Genomic DNA, 24,039 nt, shown 5'->3' with positions numbered 1-24,039 from the left:
ATTCATAATTCTTAAGAATTAATTCAAAATTTACATTTATTTTCTTAGTGTGGTTAACAAAACAGAGCTGCCAGGCTTATTTATATCAATAATTATTCAAGTTTATTGTATTGTTAATCAATTGCTAGTGTCAATGTATCATTAAAACCCTGTTTGACTGAAGAAATTTACAAAAATTTGGCATTTCAACACGGCAATCTGCCAGTTAAATGGATTTTGGAGCTGGAATTAATTCAAAATGTATATTTATTTTCGTAGTGTGGTTAACAAAACAGAGCTGACAGGCTTATTTATATCAATAATTATTCAAGTTTATTGATTTGTTAATCAATTGCTAGTGTCAATGTTTCTTCAAAACCCTGTTTGACTGTAGAAATTTACCAAAATTTTGCATTTCAACACGGCAATCTGCCAGATAAATGGATTTTGGAGCTGGAAATATTCATAATTCTTAAGAATTAAATCAAAATTTACATTTATTTTCTTAGTGTGGTTAATAAAACAGAGCTGCCAGGCTTATTTATATCAATAATTATTCAAGTTTATTGATTTGTTAATCAATTGCTAGTGTCAATGTATCTTCAAAACCCTGTTTGACTGAAGAAATTTACCAAAATTTGGAATTTCAACACGGCAATCTGCCAGATAAATGGATTTTCGAGCTGGAATTAATTCAAAATGTATATTTATTTTCTTAGTGTGGTTAACAAAACAGAGCTGCCAGGCTTATTTATATCAATAATTATTCAAGTTTATTGATTTGTTAATCAATTGCTAGTGTCAATGTATCTTCAAAACCCTGTTTGACTGAAGAAATTTACCAAAATTTGGCATTTCAACACGGCAATCTGCCAGATAAATGGATTTTGGAGCTGGAAATATTCATTATTCTTAAGAATTAATTCAAAATTTATATTTATTTTCTTAGTGTGGTTAACAAAACAGAGCTGCCAGGCTTATTTATATCAATAGTTATTCAAGTTTATTGATTTGTTAATCAATTGCTAGTGTCAATGTTTCTTCAAATCCCTGTTTGAATGAAGAAATTTACCAAAATTTGGCATTTGAACACGGCAATCTGCCAGATAAATGGATTTTGGAGCTGGAAGTATTCATAATTCTTAAGAATTAATTCAAAATTTACATTTATTTTCTTAGTGTGGTTAACAAAACAGAGCTGCCAGACTTATTTATATCAATAATTATTCTAGTTTATTGATTTGTTAATCAATTGCTAGTGTCAATGTATCTTTAAAACCCTGTTTGACTGAAGAAATTTACAAAAATTTGGCATTTCAACACGGCAATCTGCCAGATAAATGGATTTTGGAGCTGGAATTAATTCAAAATGTATATTTATTTTCTTAGTGTGGTTAACAAAACAGAGCTGCCAGTCTTATTTATATCAATAATTATTCAAGTTTATTGATTTGTTAATCAATTGCTAGTGTCAATGTATCTTCAAAACCCTGTTTGACTGAAGAAATTTACCAAAATTTGGCATTTCAACACGGCAATCTGCCAGATAAATGGATTTTGGAGCTGGAAATATTCATTATTCTTAAGAATTAATTCAAAATTTATATTTATTTTCTTAGTGTGGTTAACAAAACAGAGCTGCCAGGCTTATTTATATCAATAATTATTCAAGTTTATTGATTTGTTAATCAATTGCTAGTGTCAATGTATCTTCAAAACCCTGTTTGACTGAAGAAATTTACCAAAATTTGGAATTTCAACACGGCCATCTGCCAGATAAATGGATTTTGGAGCTGGAATTAATTCAAAATTTAAATTAATTTTCTTAATGTGGTTAACAAAACAGAGCTGCCAGGCTTATTTATATCAATAATTATTCAAGTTTATTGATTTGTTAATCAATTGCTAGTGTCAATGTTTCTTCAAAACCCTGTTTGACTGAAGAAATTTACCAAAATTTTTCATTTCAACACTTCAATCTGCCAGATAAATAGATTTTGGAGCTGGAAATATTCATAATTCTTAAGAATTAATTCAAAATTTATATTTATTTTCTTAGTGTGGTTAACAAAACAGAGCTGCCAGGCTTATTTATATCAATAATTATTCAAGTTTATTGATTTGTTAATCAATTGCTAGTGTCAATGTATCTTCAAAACCCTGTTTGACTGAAGAAATTTACCAAAATTTGGCATTTCAACACGGCAATCTGCCAGATAAATGGATTTTAAAGCTGGAATTAATTCAAAATTTATATTTATTTTCTTAGTGTGGTTAACAAAACAGAGCTGCCAGGCTTATTTATATCAATAATTATTCAAGTTTATTGATTTGTTAATCAATTGCTAGTGTCAATGTTTCTTCAAAACCCTATTTGACTGAAGAAATTTACCAAAATTTGGCATTTCAACATGGCAATCTGCCAGATAAATGGATTTTGGAGCTGGAATTAATTCAAAATTTATATTTATTTTCTTAGTGTGGTTAACAAAACAGAGCTGCCAGGCTTATTTATATAAATAATTATTCAAGTTTATTGATTTGTTAATCAATTGCTAGTGTCAATGTATCTTCAAAACCCTGTTTGACTGAAGAAATTTACCAAAATTTGGCATTTCAACACGGCAATCTGCCAGATAAATGGATTTTGGAGCTGGAAATATTCATTATTCTTAAGAATTAATTCAAAATTTATATTTATTTTCTTAGTGTGGTTAACAAAACAGAGCTGCCAGGCTTATTTATATCAATAGTTATTCAAGTTTATTGATTTGTTAATCAATTGCTAGTGTCAATGTTTCTTCAAATCCCTGTTTGAATGAAGAAATTTACCAAAATTTGGCATTTCAACACGGCAATCTGCCAGATAAATGGATTTTGGAGCTGGAAGTATTCATAATTCTTAAGAATTAATTCAAAATTTACATTTATTTTCTTAGTGTGGTTAACAAAACAGAGCTGCCAGACTTATTTATATCAATAATTATTCTAGTTTATTGATTTGTTAATCAATTGCTAGTGTCAATGTTTCTTCAAAACCCTGTTTGACTGAAGAAATTTACCAAAATTTGGCATTTCAACACGGCAATCAGCCAGATAAATGGATTTTGGAGGTGGAAATATTCATAATTCTTAAGAATTAATTCAAAATTTACATTTATTTTCTTAGTGTGGTTAACAAAACAGAGCTGCCAGGCTTATTTATATCAATAATTATTCAAGTTTATTGTATTGTTAATCAATTGCTAGTGTCAATGTATCATTAAAACCCTGTTTGACTGAAGAAATTTACAAAAATTTGGCATTTCAACACGGCAATCTGCCAGTTAAATGGATTTTGGAGCTGGAATTAATTCAAAATGTATATTTATTTTCGTAGTGTGGTTAACAAAACAGAGCTGACAGGCTTATTTATATCAATAATTATTCAAGTTTATTGATTTGTTAATCAATTGCTAGTGTCAATGTTTCTTCAAAACCCTGTTTGACTGTAGAAATTTACCAAAATTTTGCATTTCAACACGGCAATCTGCCAGATAAATGGATTTTGGAGCTGGAAATATTCATAATTCTTAAGAATTAAATCAAAATTTACATTTATTTTCTTAGTGTGGTTAAAAAAACAGAGCTGCCAGGCTTATTTATATCAATAATTATTCAAGTTTATTGATTTGTTAATCAATTGCTAGTGTCAATGTATCTTCAAAACCCTGTTTGACTGAAGAAATTTACCAAAATTTGGAATTTCAACACGGCAATCTGCCAGATAAATGGATTTTCGAGCTGGAATTAATTCAAAATGTATATTTATTTTCTTAGTGTGGTTAACAAAACAGAGCTGCCAGGCTTATTTATATCAATAATTATTCAAGTTTATTGATTTGTTAATCAATTGCTAGTGTCAATGTATCTTCAAAACCCTGTTTGACTGAAGAAATTTACCAAAATTTGGCATTTCAACACGGCAATCTGCCAGATAAATGGATTTTGGAGCTGGAAATATTCATTATTCTTAAGAATTAATTCAAAATTTATATTTATTTTCTTAGTGTGGTTAACAAAACAGAGCTGCCAGGCTTATTTATATCAATAGTTATTCAAGTTTATTGATTTGTTAATCAATTGCTAGTGTCAATGTTTCTTCAAATCCCTGTTTGAATGAAGAAATTTACCAAAATTTGGCATTTGAACACGGCAATCTGCCAGATAAATGGATTTTGGAGCTGGAAGTATTCATAATTCTTAAGAATTAATTCAAAATTTACATTTATTTTCTTAGTGTGGTTAACAAAACAGAGCTGCCAGACTTATTTATATCAATAATTATTCTAGTTTATTGATTTGTTAATCAATTGCTAGTGTCAATGTATCTTTAAAACCCTGTTTGACTGAAGAAATTTACAAAAATTTGGCATTTCAACACGGCAATCTGCCAGATAAATGGATTTTGGAGCTGGAATTAATTCAAAATGTATATTTATTTTCTTAGTGTGGTTAACAAAACAGAGCTGCCAGTCTTATTTATATCAATAATTATTCAAGTTTATTGATTTGTTAATCAATTGCTAGTGTCAATGTATCTTCAAAACCCTGTTTGACTGAAGAAATTTACCAAAATTTGGCATTTCAACACGGCAATCTGCCAGATAAATGGATTTTGGAGCTGGAAATATTCATTATTCTTAAGAATTAATTCAAAATTTATATTTATTTTCTTAGTGTGGTTAACAAAACAGAGCTGCCAGGCTTATTTATATCAATAATTATTCAAGTTTATTGATTTGTTAATCAATTGCTAGTGTCAATGTATCTTCAAAACCCTGTTTGACTGAAGAAATTTACCAAAATTTGAAATTTCAACACGGCCATCTGCCAGATAAATGGATTTTGGAGCTGGAATTAATTCAAAATTTAAATTAATTTTCTTAATGTGGTTAACAAAACAGAGCTGCCAGGCTTATTTATATCAATAATTATTCAAGTTTATTGATTTGTTAATCAATTGCTAGTGTCAATGTTTCTTCAAAACCCTGTTTGACTGAAGAAATTTACCAAAATTTTTCATTTCAACACTTCAATCTGCCAGATAAATAGATTTTGGAGCTGGAAATATTCATAATTCTTAAGAATTAATTCAAAATTTATATTTATTTTCTTAGTGTGGTTAACAAAACAGAGCTGCCAGGCTTATTTATATCAATAATTATTCAAGTTTATTGATTTGTTAATCAATTGCTAGTGTCAATGTATCTTCAAAACCCTGTTTGACTGAAGAAATTTACCAAAATTTGGCATTTCAACACGGCAATCTGCCAGATAAATGGATTTTAAAGCTGGAATTAATTCAAAATTTATATTTATTTTCTTAGTGTGGTTAACAAAACAGAGCTGCCAGGCTTATTTATATCAATAATTATTCAAGTTTATTGATTTGTTAATCAATTGCTAGTGTCAATGTTTCTTCAAAACCCTATTTGACTGAAGAAATTTACCAAAATTTGGCATTTCAACATGGCAATCTGCCAGATAAATGGATTTTGGAGCTGGAATTAATTCAAAATTTATATTTATTTTCTTAGTGTGGTTAACAAAACAGAGCTGCCAGGCTTATTTATATCAATAGTTATTCAAGTTTATTGATTTGTTAATCAATTGCTAGTGTCAATGTTTCTTCAAATCCCTGTTTGAATGAAGAAATTTACCAAAATTTGGCATTTCAACACGGCAATCTGCCAGATAAATGGATTTTGGAGCTGGAAGTATTCATAATTCTTAAGAATTAATTCAAAATTTACATTTATTTTCTTAGTGTGGTTAACAAAACAGAGCTGCCAGACTTATTTATATCAATAATTATTCTAGTTTATTGATTTGTTAATCAATTGCTAGTGTCAATGTATCTTCAAAACCCTGTTTGACTGAAGAAATTTACCAAAATTTGGCATTTCAACACGGCAATCTGCCAGATAAATGGATTTTGGAGCTGGAAATATTCATTATTCTTAAGAATTAATTCAAAATTTATATTTATTTTCTTAGTGTGGTTAACAAAACAGAGCTGCCAGGCTTATTTATATCAATAGTTATTCAAGTTTATTGATTTGTTAATCAATTGCTAGTGTCAATGTTTCTTCAAATCCCTGTTTGAATGAAGAAATTTACCAAAATTTGGCATTTGAACACGGCAATCTGCCAGATAAATGGATTTTGGAGCTGGAAGTATTCATAATTCTTAAGAATTAATTCAAAATTTACATTTATTTTCTTAGTGTGGTTAACAAAACAGAGCTGCCAGACTTATTTATATCAATAATTATTCTAGTTTATTGATTTGTTAATCAATTGCTAGTGTCAATGTATCTTTAAAACCCTGTTTGACTGAAGAAATTTACAAAAATTTGGCATTTCAACACGGCAATCTGCCAGATAAATGGATTTTGGAGCTGGAATTAATTCAAAATGTATATTTATTTTCTTAGTGTGGTTAACAAAACAGAGCTGCCAGTCTTATTTATATCAATAATTATTCAAGTTTATTGATTTGTTAATCAATTGCTAGTGTCAATGTATCTTCAAAACCCTGTTTGACTGAAGAAATTTACCAAAATTTGGCATTTCAACACGGCAATCTGCCAGATAAATGGATTTTGGAGCTGGAAATATTCATTATTCTTAAGAATTAATTCAAAATTTATATTTATTTTCTTAGTGTGGTTAACAAAACAGAGCTGCCAGGCTTATTTATATCAATAATTATTCAAGTTTATTGATTTGTTAATCAATTGCTAGTGTCAATGTATCTTCAAAACCCTGTTTGACTGAAGAAATTTACCAAAATTTGGAATTTCAACACGGCCATCTGCCAGATAAATGGATTTTGGAGCTGGAATTAATTCAAAATTTAAATTAATTTTCTTAATGTGGTTAACAAAACAGAGCTGCCAGGCTTATTTATATCAATAATTATTCAAGTTTATTGATTTGTTAATCAATTGCTAGTGTCAATGTTTCTTCAAAACCCTGTTTGACTGAAGAAATTTACCAAAATTTTTCATTTCAACACTTCAATCTGCCAGATAAATAGATTTTGGAGCTGGAAATATTCATAATTCTTAAGAATTAATTCAAAATTTATATTTATTTTCTTAGTGTGGTTAACAAAACAGAGCTGCCAGGCTTATTTATATCAATAATTATTCAAGTTTATTGATTTGTTAATCAATTGCTAGTGTCAATGTATCTTCAAAACCCTGTTTGACTGAAGAAATTTACCAAAATTTGGCATTTCAACACGGCAATCTGCCAGATAAATGGATTTTAAAGCTGGAATTAATTCAAAATTTATATTTATTTTCTTAGTGTGGTTAACAAAACAGAGCTGCCAGGCTTATTTATATCAATAATTATTCAAGTTTATTGATTTGTTAATCAATTGCTAGTGTCAATGTTTCTTCAAAACCCTATTTGACTGAAGAAATTTACCAAAATTTGGCATTTCAACATGGCAATCTGCCAGATAAATGGATTTTGGAGCTGGAATTAATTCAAAATTTATATTTATTTTCTTAGTGTGGTTAACAAAACAGAGCTGCCAGGCTTATTTATATCAATAGTTATTCAAGTTTATTGATTTGTTAATCAATTGCTAGTGTCAATGTTTCTTCAAATCCCTGTTTGAATGAAGAAATTTACCAAAATTTGGCATTTCAACACGGCAATCTGCCAGATAAATGGATTTTGGAGCTGGAAGTATTCATAATTCTTAAGAATTAATTCAAAATTTACATTTATTTTCTTAGTGTGGTTAACAAAACAGAGCTGCCAGACTTATTTATATCAATAATTATTCTAGTTTATTGATTTGTTAATCAATTGCTAGTGTCAATGTATCTTTAAAACCCTGTTTGACTGAAGAAATTTACAAAAATTTGGCATTTCAACACGGCAATCTGCCAGATAAATGGATTTTGGAGCTGGAATTAATTCAAAATGTATATTTATTTTCTTAGTGTGGTTAACAAAACAGAGCTGCCAGTCTTATTTATATCAATAATTATTCAAGTTTATTGATTTGTTAATCAATTGCTAGTGTCAAAGTATCTTCAAAACCCTGTTTGACTGAAGAAATTTACCAAAATTTGGCATTTCAACACGTCAATCTGCCAGATAAATGGATTTTGGAGCTGGAAATATTCATTATTCTTAAGAATTAATTCAAAATTTATATTTATTTTCTTAGTGTGGTTAACAAAACAGAGCTGCCAGGCTTATTTATATCAATAATTATTCAAGTTTATTGATTTGTTAATCAATTGCTAGTGTCAATGTATCTTCAAAACCCTGTTTGACTGAAGAAATTTACCAAAATTTGGAATTTCAACACGGCCATCTGCCAGATAAATGGATTTTGGAGCTGGAATTAATTCAAAATTTAAATTTATTTTCTTAATGTGGTTAACAAAACAGAGCTGCCAGGCTTATTTATATCAATAATTATTCAAGTTTATTGATTTGTTAATCAATTGCTAGTGTCAATGTTTCTTCAAAACCCTGTTTGACTGAAGAAATTTACCAAAATTTTTCATTTCAACACTTCAATCTGCCAGATAAATAGATTTTGGAGCTGGAAATATTCATAATTCTTAAGAATTAATTCAAAATTTATATTTATTTTCTTAGTGTGGTTAACAAAACAGAGCTGCCAGGCTTATTTATATCAATAATTATTCAAGTTTATTGATTTGTTAATCAATTGCTAGTGTCAATGTATCTTCAAAACCCTGTTTGACTGAAGAAATTTACCAAAATTTGGCATTTCAACACGGCAATCTGCCAGATAAATGGATTTTAAAGCTGGAATTAATTCAAAATTTATATTTATTTTCTTAGTGTGGTTAACAAAACAGAGCTGCCAGGCTTATTTATATCAATAATTATTCAAGTTTATTGATTTGTTAATCAATTGCTAGTGTCAATGTTTCTTCAAAACCCTATTTGACTGAAGAAATTTACCAAAATTTGGCATTTCAACATGGCAATCTGCCAGATAAATGGATTTTGGAGCTGGAATTAATTCAAAATTTATATTTATTTTCTTAGTGTGGTTAACAAAACAGAGCTGCCAGGCTTATTTATATAAATGATTAATCAAGTTTATTGATTTGTTAATCAATTGCTAGTGTCAATGTTTCTTCAAAACCCTGTTTGACTGAAGAAATTTACCAAAATTTGGCATTTCAACACGGCAATCTGCCAGATAAATGGATTTTGGAGCTGAAAATATTCATAATTCTTAAGAATAAATTCAAAATTTACATTTATTTTCTTAGTGTGGTTAATAAAACAGAGCTGCCAGGCTTATTTATATCAATAATTATTCAAGTTTATTGATTTGTTAATCAATTGCTAGTGTCAATGTATCTTCAAAACCCTGTTTGACTGAAGAAATTTACCAAAATTTGGCATTTCAACACGGCAATCTGCCAGATAAATGGATTTTTGAGCTGGAATTAATTCAAAAAGTATATTTATTTTCTTAGTGTGGTTAACAAAACAGAGCTGCCAGGCTTATTTATATCAATAATTATTCAAGTTTATTGATTTGTTAATCAATTGCTAGTGTCAATGTATCTTCAAAACCCTGTTTGACTGAAGAAATTTACCAAAATTTGGCATTTCAACACGGCAATCTGCCAGATAAATGGATTTTGGAGCTGGAAATATTGAATTAATTCAAAATTTATATTTATTTTCTTAGTGTGGTTAACAAAACAGAGCTGCCAGGCTTATTTATATCAATAATTATTCAAGTTTATTGTTTTGTTAATCAATTGCTAGTGTCAATGTTTCTTCAAAACCCTGTTTGACTGAAGAAATTTACCAAAATTTTGCATTTCAACACGGCAATCTGCCAGATAAATGGATTTTAAAGCTGGAAATATTCATAATTCTTAAGAATTAATTCAAAATTTACATTTATTTTCTTAGTGTGGTTAATAAAACAGAGCTGCCAGGCTTATTTATATCAATAATTATTCAAGTTTATTGATTTGTCAATCAATTGCTAGTGTCAATGTATCTTCAAAACCCTGTTTGACTGAAGAAATTTACCAAAATTTGGAATTTCAACACGGCCATCTGCCAGATAAATGGATTTTGGAGCTGGAATTAATTCAAAATTTAAATTTATTTTCTTAATATGGTTAACAAAACAGAGCTGCCAGGCTTATTTATATCAATAATTATTCAAGTTTATTGATTTGTTAATCAATTGCTAGTGTCAATGTTTCTTCAAAACCCTGTTTGACTGAAGAAATTTACCAAAATTTTTCATTTCAACACTTCAATCTGCCAGATAAATAGATTTTGGAGATGGAAATATTCATAATTCTTAAGAATTAATTCAAAATTTATATTTATTTTCTTAGTGTGGTTAACAAAACAGAGCTGCCAGGCTTATTTATATCAATAATTATTCAAGTTTATTGATTTGTTAATTAATTGCTAGTGTCAATGTTTCTTCAAAACCCTGTTTGACTGAAGAAATTTACAAAAATTTGGCATTTCAACACGGCAATCTGTAAGATAAATGGATTTTGGAGCTGGAAATATTCATAATTCTTAAGAATTAATTCAAAATTTACATTTATTTTCTTAGTGTGGTTAATAAAACAGAGCTGCCAGGCTTATTTATATCAATAATTATTCAAGTTTATTGATTTGTTAATCAATTGCTAGTGTCAATGTATCTTCAAAACCCTGTTTGACTGAAGAAATTTACCAAAATTTGGAATTTCAACACGGCCATCTGCCAGATAAATGGATTTTGGAGGTGGAAATATTCATAATTCTTAAGAATTAATTCAAAATTTACATTTATTTTCTTAGTGTGGTTAACAAAACAGAGCTGCCAGGCTTATTTATATCAATAATTATTCAAGTTTATTGATTTGTTAATCAATTGCTAGTGTCAATGTATCTTCAAAACCCTGTTTGACTGAAGAAATTTACCAAAATTTGGAATTTCAACATGGCCATCTGCCAGATAAATGGATTTTGGAGCTGGAATTAATTCAAAATTTAAATTTATTTTCTTAATGTGGTTAACAAAACAGAGCTGCCAGGCTTATTTATATCAATAATTATTCAAGTTTATTGATTTGTTAATCAATTGCTAGTGTCAATGTTTCTTCAAAACCCTGTTTGACTGAAGAAATTTACCAAAATTTGGCATTTCAACACGGCAATCTGTAAGATAAATGGATTTTGGAGCTGGAAATATTCATAATTCTTAAGAATTAATTCAAAATTTACATTTATTTTCTTAGTGTGGTTAATAAAACAGAGCTGCCAGGCTTATTTATATCAATAATTATTCAAGTTTATTGATTTGTTAATCAATTGCTAGTGTCAATGTATCTTCAAAACCCTGTTTGACTGAAGAAATTTACCAAAATTTGGAATTTCAACACGGGCATCTGCCAGATAAATGGATTTTGGAGGTGGAAATATTCATAATTCTTAAGAATTAATTCAAAATTTACATTTATTTTCTTAGTGTGGTTAACAAAACAGAGCTGCCAGGCTTATTTATATCAATAATTATTTAAGTTTATTGATTTGTTAATCAATTGCTAGTGTCAATGTATCTTCAAAACCCTGTTTGACTGAAGAAATTTACCAAAATTTGGAATTTCAACATGGCCATCTGCCAGATAAATGGATTTTGGAGCTGGAATTAATTCAAAATTTAAATTTATTTTCTTAATGTGGTTAACAAAACAGAGCTGCCAGGCTTATTTATATCAATAATTATTCAAGTTTATTGATTTGTTAATCAATTGCTAGTGTCAATGTTTCTTCAAAACCCTGTTTGACTGAAGAAATTTACCAAAATTAGGCATTTCAACACGGCAATCTGCCAGATAAATGGATTTTGGAGCTGGAATTAATTCAAAATTTATATTTATTTTCTTAGTGTGGTTAACAAAACAGAGCTGCCAGGCTTATTTATATCAATAATTATTCAAGTTTATTGATTTGTTAATCAATTGCTAGTGTCAATGTTTCTTCAAAACCCTATTTGACTGAAGAAATTTACCAAAATTTGGCATTTCAACACGGCAATCTGCCAGATAAATGGATTTTGGAGCTGGAATTAATTCAAAATTTATATTTATTTTCTTAGTGTGGTTAACAAAACAGAGCTGCCAGGCTTATTTATATAAATGATTAATCAAGTTTATTGATTTGTTAATCAATTGCTAGTGTCAATGTTTCTTCAAAACCCTGTTTGACTGAAGAAATTTACCAAAATTTGGCATTTCAACACGGCAATCTGCCAGATAAATGGATTTTGGAGCTGAAAATATTCATAATTTTTAAGAATTAATTCAAAATTTACATTTATTTTCTTAGTGTGGTTAATAAAACAGAGCTGCCAGGCTTATTTATATCAATAATTATTCAAGTTTATTGATTTGTTAATCAATTGCTAGTGTCAATGTATCTTCAAAACCCTGTTTGACTGAAGAAATTTACCAAAATTTGGCATTTCAACACGGCAATCTGCCAGATAAATGGATTTTCGAGCTGGAATTAATTCAAAAAGTATATTTATTTTCTTAGTGTGGTTAACAAAACAGAGCTGCCAGGCTTGTTTTTATCAATAATTATTCAATTTTATTGATTTGTTAATCAATTGCTAGTGTCAATGTTTCTTCAAAACCCTATTTGACTGAAGAAATTTACCAAAATTTGGCATTTCAACACGGCAATCTGCCAGATAAATGGATTTTGGAGCTGGAATTAATTCAAAATTTATATTTATTTTCTTAGTGTGGTTAACAAAACAGAGCTGCCAGGCTTATTTATATAAAGATTAATCAAGTTTATTGATTTGTTAATCAATTGCTAGTGTCAATGTTTCTTCAAAACCCTGTTTGACTGAAGAAATTTACAGAAATTTGGCATTTCAACACGGCAATCTGCCAGATAAATGGATTTTGGAGCTGAAAATATTCATAATTCTTAAGAATTAATTCAAAATTTACATTTATTTTCTTAGTGTGGTTAATAAAACAGAGTTGCCAGGCTTATTTATATCAATAATTATTCAAGTTTATTGATTTGTTAATCAATTGCTAGTGTCAATGTATCTTCAAAAACCTGTTTGACTGAAGAAATTTACCAAAATTTGGCATTTCAACACGGCAATCTGCCAGATAAATGGATTTTCGAGCTGGAATTAATTCAAAAAGTATATTTATTTTCTTAGTGTGGTTAACAAAACAGAGCTGCCAGGCTTATTTATATCAATAATTATTCAAGTTTATTGATTTGTTAATCAATTGCTAGTGTCAATGTATCTTCAAAACCCTGTTTGACTGAAGAAATTTACCAAAATTTGGCATTTCAACACGGCAATCTGCCAGATAAATGGATTTTGGAGCTGGAAATATTCATTATTCTTAAGAATTAATTCAAAATTTATATTTATTTTCTTAGTGTGGTTAACAAAACAGAGCTGCCAGGCTTATTTATATCAATAATTATTCAAGTTTATTGATTTGTTAATCAATTGCTAGTGTCAATGTTTCTTCAAAACCCTATTTGACTGAAGAAATTTACCAAAATTTGGCATTTCAACACGGCAATCTGCCAATAAATGGATTTTGGAGCTGGAATTAATTCAAAATTTATATTTATTTTCTTAGTGTGGTTAACAAAACAGAGCTGCCAGGCTTATTTATATAAATGATTAATCAAGTTTATTGATTTGTTAATCAATTGCTAGTGTCAATGTTTCTTCAAAACCCTGTTTGACTGAAGAAATTTACCAAAATTTGGCATTTCAACACGGCAATCTGCCAGATAAATGGATTTTGGAGCTGAAAATATTCATAATTCTTAAGAATTAATTCAAAATTTACATTTATTTTCTTAGTGTGGTTAATAAAACAGAGCTGCCAGGCTTATTTATATCAATAATTATTCAAGTTTATTGATTTGTTAATCAATTGCTAGTGTCAATGTATCTTCAAAACCCTGTTTGACTGAAGAAATTTACCAAAATTTGGCATTTCAACACGGCAATCTGCCAGATAAATGGATTTTGGAGCTGGAATTAATTCAAAAAGTATATTTATTTTCTTAGTGTGGTTAACAAAACAGAGCTGCCAGGCTTATTTATATCAATAAAAATTCAATTTTATTGATTTGTTAATCAATTGCTAGTGTCAATGTTTCTTCAAAACCCTATTTGACTGAAGAAATTTACCAAAATTTGGCATTTCAACACGGCAATCTGCCAGATATGTGGATTTTGGAGCTGGAATTAATTCAAAATTTATATTTATTTTCTTAGTGTGGTTAACAAAACAGAGCTGCCAGGCTTATTTATATAAATGATTAATCAAGTTTATTGATTTGTTAATCAATTGCTAGTGTCAATGTTTCTTCAAAACCCTGTTTGACTGAAGAAATTTACCAAAATTAGGCATTGCAACACGGCAATCTGCCAGATAAATGGATTTTGGAGCTGGAATTAATTCAAAATTTATATTTATTTTCTTAGTGTGGTTAACAAAACAGAGCTGCCAGGCTTATTTATATCAATAATTATTCAAGTTTATTGATTTGTTAATCAATTGCTAGTGTCAATGTTTCTTCAAAACCCTATTTGACTGAAGAAATTTACCAAAATTTGGCATTTCAACACGGCAATCTGCCAGATAAATGGATTTTGGAGCTGGAATTAATTCAAAATTTATATTTATTTTCTTAGTGTGGTTAACAAAACAGAGCTGCCAGGCTTATTTATATAAATGATTAATCAAGTTTATTGATTTGTTAATCAATTGCTAGTGTCAATGTTTCTTCAAAACCCTGTTTGACTGAAGAAATTTACCAAAATTTGGCATTTCAACACGGCAATCTGCCAGATAAATGGATTTTGGAGCTGAAAATATTCATAATTCTTAAGAATTAATTCAAAATTTACATTTATTTTCTTAGTGTGGTTAATAAAACAGAGCTGCCAGGCTTATTTATATCAATAATTATTCAAGTTTATTGATTTGTTAATCAATTGCTAGTGTCAATGTATCTTCAAAACCCTGTTTGACTGAAGAAATTTACCAAAATTTGGCATTTCAACACGGCAATCTGCCAGATAAATGGATTTTCGAGCTGGAATTAATTCAAAAAGTATATTTATTTTCTTAGTGTGGTTAACAAAACAGAGCTGCCAGGCTTATTTATATCAATAATTATTCAATTTTATTGATTTGTTAATCAATTGCTAGTGTCAATGTTTCTTCAAAACCCTATTTGACTGAAGAAATTTACCAAAATTTGGCATTTCAACACGGCAATCTGCCAGATAAATGGATTTTGGAGCTGGAATTAATTCAAAAAGTATATTTATTTTCTTAGTGTGGTTAACAAAACAGAGCTGCCAGGCTTATTTATATCAATAAAAATTCAATTTTATTGATTTGTTAATCAATTGCTAGTGTCAATGTTTCTTCAAAACCCTATTTGACTGAAGAAATTTACCAAAATTTGGCATTTCAACACGGCAATCTGCCAGATATGTGGATTTTGGAGCTGGAATTAATTCAAAATTTATATTTATTTTCTTAGTGTGGTTAACAAAACAGAGCTGCCAGGCTTATTTATATAAATGATTAATCAAGTTTATTGATTTGTTAATCAATTGCTAGTGTCAATGTTTCTTCAAAACCCTGTTTGACTGAAGAAATTTACCAAAATTAGGCATTGCAACACGGCAATCTGCCAGATAAATGGATTTTGGAGCTGGAATTAATTCAAAAAGTATATTTATTTTCTTAGTGTGGTTAACAAAACAGAGCTGCCAGGCTTGTTTTTATCAATAATTATTCAATTTTATTGATTTGTTAATCAATTGCTAGTGTCAATGTTTCTTCAAAACCCTATTTGACTGAAGAAATTTACCAAAATTTGGCATTTCAACACGGCAATCTGCCAGATAAATGGATTTTGGAGCTGGAATTAATTCAAAATTTATATTTATTTTCTTAGTGTGGTTAACAAAACAGAGCTGCCAGGCTTATTTATATAAAGATTAATCAAGTTTATTGATTTGTTAATCAATTGCTAGTGTCAATGTTTCTTCAAAACCCTGTTTGACTGAAGAAATTTACAGAAATTTGGCATTTCAACACGGCAATCTGCCAGATAAATGGATTTTGGAGCTGAAAATATTCATAATTCTTAAGAATTAATTCAAAATTTACATTTATTTTCTTAGTGTGGTTAATAAAACAGAGTTGCCAGGCTTATTTATATCAATAATTATTCAAGTTTATTGATTTGTTAATCAATTGCTAGTGTCAATGTATCTTCAAAAACCTGTTTGACTGAAGAAATTTACCAAAATTTGGCATTTCAACACGGCAATCTGCCAGATAAATGGATTTTCGAGCTGGAATTAATTCAAAAAGTATATTTATTTTCTTAGTGTGGTTAACAAAACAGAGCTGCCAGGCTTATTTATATCAATAAGTATTCAAGTTTATTGATTTGTTAATCAATTGCTAGTGTCAATGTATCTTCAAAACCCTGTTTGACTGAAGAAATTTACCAAAATTTGGCATTTCAACACGGCAATCTGCCAGATAAATGGATTTTGGAGCTGGAAATATTCATTATTCTTAAGAATTAATTCAAAATTTATATTTATTTTCTTAGTGTGGTTAACAAAACAGAGCTGCCAGGCTTATTTATATCAATAATTATTCAAGTTTATTGATTTGTTAATCAATTGCTAGTGTCAATGTTTCTTCAAAACCCTATTTGACTGAAGAAATTTACCAAAATTTGGCATTTCAACACGGCAATCTGCCAATAAATGGATTTTGGAGCTGGAATTAATTCAAAATTTATATTTATTTTCTTAGTGTGGTTAACAAAACAGAGCTGCCAGGCTTATTTATATAAATGATTAATCAAGTTTATTGATTTGTTAATCAATTGCTAGTGTCAATGTTTCTTCAAAACCCTGTTTGACTGAAGAAATTTACCAAAATTTGGCATTTCAACACGGCAATCTGCCAGATAAATGGATTTTGGAGCTGAAAATATTCATAATTCTTAAGAATTAATTCAAAATTTACATTTATTTTCTTAGTGTGGTTAATAAAACAGAGCTGCCAGGCTTATTTATATCAATAATTATTCAAGTTTATTGATTTGTTAATCAATTGCTAGTGTCAATGTATCTTCAAAACCCTGTTTGACTGAAGAAATTTACCAAAATTTGGCATTTCAACACGGCAATCTGCCAGATAAATGGATTTTGGAGCTGGAATTAATTCAAAAAGTATATTTATTTTCTTAGTGTGGTTAACAAAACAGAGCTGCCAGGCTTATTTATATCAATAAAAATTCAATTTTATTGATTTGTTAATCAATTGCTAGTGTCAATGTTTCTTCAAAACCCTATTTGACTGAAGAAATTTACCAAAATTTGGCATTTCAACACGGCAATCTGCCAGATATGTGGATTTTGGAGCTGGAATTAATTCAAAATTTATATTTATTTTCTTAGTGTGGTTAACAAAACAGAGCTGCCAGGCCTATTTATATAAATGATTAATCAAGTTTATTGATTTGTTAATCAATTGCTAGTGTCAATGTTTCTTCAAAACCCTGTTTGACTGAAGAAATTTACCAAAATTAGGCATTGCAACACGGCAATCTGCCAGATAAATGGATTTTGGAGCTGGAATTAATTCAAAATTTATATTTATTTTCTTAGTGTGGTTAACAAAACAGAGCTGCCAGGCTTATTTATATCAATAATTATTCAAGTTTATTGATTTGTTAATCAATTGCTAGTGTCAATGTTTCTTCAAAACCCTATTTGACTGAAGAAATTTACCAAAATTTGGCATTTCAACACGGCAATCTGCCAGATAAATGGATTTTGGAGCTGGAATTAATTCAAAATTTATATTTATTTTCTTAGTGTGGTTAACAAAACAGAGCTGCCAGGCTTATTTATATAAATGATTAATCAAGTTTATTGATTTGTTAATCAATTGCTAGTGTCAATGTTTCTTCAAAACCCTGTTTGACTGAAGAAATTTACCAAAATTTGGCATTTCAACACGGCAATCTGCCAGATAAATGGATTTTGGAGCTGAAAATATTCATAATTCTTAAGAATTAATTCAAAATTTACATTTATTTTCTTAGTGTGGTTAATAAAACAGAGCTGCCAGGCTTATTTATATCAATAATTATTCAAGTTTATTGATTTGTTAATCAATTGCTAGTGTCAATGTATCTTCAAAACCCTGTTTGACTGAAGAAATTTACCAAAATTTGGCATTTCAACACGGCAATCTGCCAGATAAATGGATTTTCGAGCTGGAATTAATTCAAAAAGTATATTTATTTTCTTAGTGTGGTTAACAAAACAGAGCTGCCAGGCTTATTTATATCAATAAAAATTCAATTTTATTGATTTGTTAATCAATTGCTAGTGTCAATGTTTCTTCAAAACCCTATTTGACTGAAGAAATTTACCAAAATTTGGCATTTCAACACGGCAATCTGCCAGATATGTGGATTTTGGAGCTGGAATTAATTCAAAATTTATATTTATTTTCTTAGTGTGGTTAACAAAACAGAGCTGCCAGGCTTATTTATATAAATGATTAATCAAGTTTATTGATTTGTTAATCAATTGCTAGTGTCAATGTTTCTTCAAAACCCTGTTTGACTGAAGAAATTTACCAAAATTAGGCATTGCAACACGGCAATCTGCCAGATAAATGGATTTTGGAGCTGGAATTAATTCAAAATTTATATTTATTTTCTTAGTGTGGTTAACAAAACAGAGCTGCCAGGCTTATTTATATCAATAATTATTCAAGTTTATTGATTTGTTAATCAATTGCTAGTGTCAATGTTTCTTCAAAACCCTATTTGACTGAAGAAATTTACCAAAATTTGGCATTTCAACACGGCAATCTGCCAGATAAATGGATTTTGGATCTGGAATTAATTCAAAATTTATATTTATTTTCTTAGTGTGGTTAACAAAACAGAGCTGCCAGGCTTATTTATATAAATGATTAATCAAGTTTATTGATTTGTTAATCAATTGCTAGTGTCAATGTTTCTTCAAAACCCTGTTTGACTGAAGAAATTTACCAAAATTTGGCATTTCAACACGGCAATCTGCCAGATAAATGGATTTTGGAGCTGAAAATATTCATAATTCTTAAGAATTAATTCAAAATTTACATTTATTTTCTTAGTGTGGTTAATAAAACAGAGCTGCCAGGCTTATTTATATCAATAATTATTCAAGTTTATTGATTTGTTAATCAATTGCTAGTGTCAATGTATCTTCAAAACCCTGTTTGACTGAAGAAATTTACCAAAATTTGGCATTTCAACACGGCAATCTGCCAGATAAATGGATTTTCGAGCTGGAATTAATTCAAAAAGTATATTTATTTTCTTAGTGTGGTTAACAAAACAGAGCTGCCAGGCTTATTTATATCAATAATTATTCAATTTTATTGATTTGTTAATCAATTGCTAGTGTCAATGTTTCTTCAAAACCCTATTTGACTGAAGAAATTTACCAAAATTTGGCATTTCAACACGGCAATCTGCCAGATAAATGGATTTTGGAGCTGGAATTAATTCAAAATTTATATTTATTTTCTTAGTGTGGTTAACAAAACAGAGCTGCCAGGCTTATTTATATAAATGATTAATCAAGTTTATTGATTTGTTAATCAATTGCTAGTGTCAATGTTTCTTCAAAACCCTGTTTGACTGAAGAAATTTACAGAAATTTGGCATTTCAACACGGCAATCTGCCAGATAAATGGATTTTGGAGCTGAAAATATTCATAATTCTTAAGAATTAATTCAAAATTTACATTTATTTTCTTAGTGTGGTTAATAAAACAGAGTTGCCAGGCTTATTTATATCAATAATTATTCAAGTTTATTGATTTGTTAATCAATTGCTAGTGTCAATGTATCTTCAAAACCCTGTTTGACTGAAGAAATTTACCAAAATTTGGCATTTCAACACGGCAATCTGCCAGATAAATGGATTTTCGAGCTGGAATTAATTCAAAAAGTATATTTATTTTCTTAGTGTGGTTAACAAAACAGAGCTGCCAGGCTTATTTATATCAATAATTATTCAAGTTTATTGATTTGTTAATCAATTGCTAGTGTCAATGTATCTTCAAAACCCTGTTTGACTGAAGAAATTTACCAAAATTTGGCATTTCAACACGGCAATCTGCCAGATAAATGGATTTTGGAGCTGGAAATATTCATTATTCTTAAGAATAAATTCAAAATTTATATTTATTTTCTTAGTGTGGTTAACAAAACAGAGCTGCCAGGCTTATTTATATCAATAATTATTCAAGTTTATTGATTTGTTAATGAATTGCTAGTGTCAATGTTTCTTCAAAACCCTATTTGACTGAAGAAATTTACCAAAATTTGGCATTTCAACACGGCAATCTGCCAATAAATGGATTTTGGAGCTGGAATTAATTCAAAATTTATATTTATTTTCTTAGTGTGGTTAACAAAACAGAGCTGCCAGGCTTATTTATATAAATGATTAATCAAGTTTATTGATTTGTTAATCAATTGCTAGTGTCAATGTTTCTTCAAAACCCTGTTTGACTGAAGAAATTTACCAAAATTTGGCATTTCAACACGGCAATCTGCCAGATAAATGGATTTTGGAGCTGAAAATATTCATAATTCTTAAGAATTAATTCAAAATTTACATTTATTTTCTTAGTGTGGTTAATAAAACAGAGCTGCCAGGCTTATTTATATCAATAATTATTCAAGTTTATTGATTTGTTAATCAATTGCTAGTGTCAATGTATCTTCAAAACCCTGTTTGACTGAAGAAATTTACCAAAATTTGGCATTTCAACACGGCAATCTGCCAGATAAATGGATTTTCGAGCTGGAATTAATTCAAAAAGTATATTTATTTTCTTAGTGTGGTTAACAAAACAGAGCTGCCAGGCTTATTTATATCAATAATTATTCAATTTTATTGATTTGTTAATCAATTGCTAGTGTCAATGTTTCTTCAAAACCCTATTTGACTGAAGAAATTTACCAAAATTTGGCATTTCAACACGGCAATCTGCCAGATATGTGGATTTTGGAGCTGGAATTAATTCAAAATTTATATTTATTTTTTTAGTGTGGTTAACAAAACAGAGCTGCCAGGCTTATTTATATAAATGATTAATCAAGTTTATTGATTTGTTAATCAATTGCTAGTGTCAATGTTTCTTCAAAACCCTGTTTGACTGAAGAAATTTACAGAAATTTGGCATTTCAACACGGCAATCTGCCAGATAAATGGATTTTGGAGCTGAAAATATTCATAATTCTTAAGAATTAATTCAAAATTTACATTTATTTTCTTAGTGTGGTTAATAAAACAGAGCTGCCAGGCTTATTTATATCAATAATTATTCAATTTTATTGATTTGTTAATCAATTGCTAGTGTCAATGTTTCTTCAAAACCCTATTTGACTGAAGAAATTTACCAAAATTTGGCATTTCAACACGGCAATCTGCCAGATATGTGGATTTTGGAGCTGGAATTAATTCAAAATTTATATTTATTTTCTTAGTGTGGTTAACAAAACAGAGCTGCCAGGCTTATTTATATCAATAATTATTCAAGATTATTGATTTGTTAATCAATTGCTAGTGTCAATGTATCTTCAAAACCCTGTTTGACTGAAGAAATTTACCAAAATTTGGAATTTTAACACGGCAATCTGCCAAATAAATGGATTTTGGAGCTGGAATTAATTCAAAATTTAAATTTATTTTCTTAATGTGATTAACAAAACAGAGCTGCCAGTCTTATTTATATCAATAATTATTCAAGTTTATTGATTTGTTAATCAATTGCTATTGTCAATATTTCTTCAAAACCATGTTTCACTGAAGAAATTTAACAAAATTTAGCATTTCAACACGGCAATCTGCCAGATAAATGGATTTTCGAGCTGGAATTAATGCAAAATTTATATTTATTTTCTTAGTGTGGTTAACAAAACAGAGCTGCCTGGCTTATTTATATCAATAATTATTCAATTTTATTGATTTGTTAATCAATTGCTAGTGTCAATGTTTCTTCAAAACCCTATTTGACTGAAGAAATTTACCAAAATTTGGCATTTCAACACGGCAATCTGCCAGATATGTGGATTTTGGAGCTGGAATTAATTCAAAATTTATATTTATTTTCTTAGTGTGGTTAACAAAACAGAGCTGCCAGGCTTATTTATATCAATAATTATTCAAGTTTATTGATTTGTTAATCAATTGCTATTGTCAATATTTCTTCAAAACCATGTTTCACTGAAGAAATTTAACAAAATTTAGCATTTCAACACGGCAATCTGCCAGATAAATGGATTTTCGAGCTGGAATTAATTCAAAAAGTATATTTATTTTCTTAGTGTGGTTAACAAAACAGAGCTGCCAGGCTTATTTATATCAATAATTATTCAATTTTATTGATTTGTTAATCAATTGCTAGTGTCAATGTTTCTTCAAAACCCTATTTGACTGAAGAAATTTAACAAAATTTAGCATTTCAACACGGCAATCTGCCAGATAAATGGATTTTCGAGCTGGAATTAATGCAAAATTTATATTTATTTTCTTAGTGTGGTTAACAAAACAGAGCTGCCTGGCTTATTTATATCAATAATTATTCAAGTTTATTGATTTGTTAATCAATTGCTAGTGTCAATGTTTCTTCAAAACCCTGTTTGACTGAAGAAATTTACCAAAATTTGGCATTTCAACACGGCAATCAGCCAGATAAATGGATTTTGGAGGTGGAAATATTCATAATTCTTAAGAATTAATTCAAAATTTACATTTATTTTCTTAGTGTGGTTAACAAAACAGAGCTGCCAGGCTTATTTATATCAATAATTATTCAAGTTTATTGATTTGTTAATCAATTGCTAGTGTCAATGTATCTTCAAAACCCTGTTTGACTGAAGAAATTTACCAAAATTTGGAATTTCAACATGGCCATCTGCCAGATAAATGGATTTTGGAGCTGGAATTAATTCAAAATTTAAATTTATTTTCTTAATGTGGTTAACAAAACAGAGCTGCCACGCTTATTTATATCAATAATTATTCAAGTTTATTGATTTGTTAATCAATTGCTAGTGTCAATGTTTCTTCAAAACCCTGTTTGACTGAAGAAATTTACCAAAATTTTTCATTTCAACACTTCAATCTGCCAGATAAATAGATTTTGGAGCTGGAAATATTCATAATTCTTAAGAATTAATTCAAAATTTATATTTATTTTCTTAGTGTGGTTAACAAAACAGAGCTGCCAGGCTTATTTATATCAATAATTATTCAAGTTTATTGATTTGTTAATCAATTGCTAGTGTCAATGTTTCTTCAAAACCCTGTTTGACTGAAGAAATTTACCAAAATTAGGCATTTCAACACGGCAATCTGCCAGATAAATGGATTTTGGAGCTGGAATTAATTCAAAATTTATATTTATTTTCTTAGTGTGGTTAACAAAACAGAGCTGCCAGGCTTATTTATATCAATAATTATTCAAGTTTATTGATTTGTTAATCAATTGCTAGTGTCAATGTTTCTTCAAAACCCTATTTGACTGAAGAAATTTACCAAAATTTGGCATTTCAACACGGCAATCTGCCAGATAAATGGATTTTGGAGCTGGAATTAATTCAAAATTTATATTTATTTTCTTAGTGTGGTTAACAAAACAGAGCTGCCAGGCTTATTTATATAAATGATTAATCAAGTTTATTGATTTGTTAATCAATTGCTAGTGTCAATGTATCTTCAAAACCCTGTTTGACTGAAGAAATTTACCAAAATTTGGCATTTCAACACGGCAATCTGCCAGATAAATGGATTTTCGAGCTGGAATTAATTCAAAAAGTATATTTATTTTCTTAGTGTGGTTA

This window comes from Leiobunum rupestre, chromosome 7, assembly GCF_980474605.1.
Source record: "Leiobunum rupestre chromosome 7, qqLeiRupe1.1.hap1, whole genome shotgun sequence".
NCBI lineage: Eukaryota > Metazoa > Arthropoda > Arachnida > Opiliones > Sclerosomatidae > Leiobunum > Leiobunum rupestre.
This window is presented reverse-complemented; position numbering follows the sequence as displayed.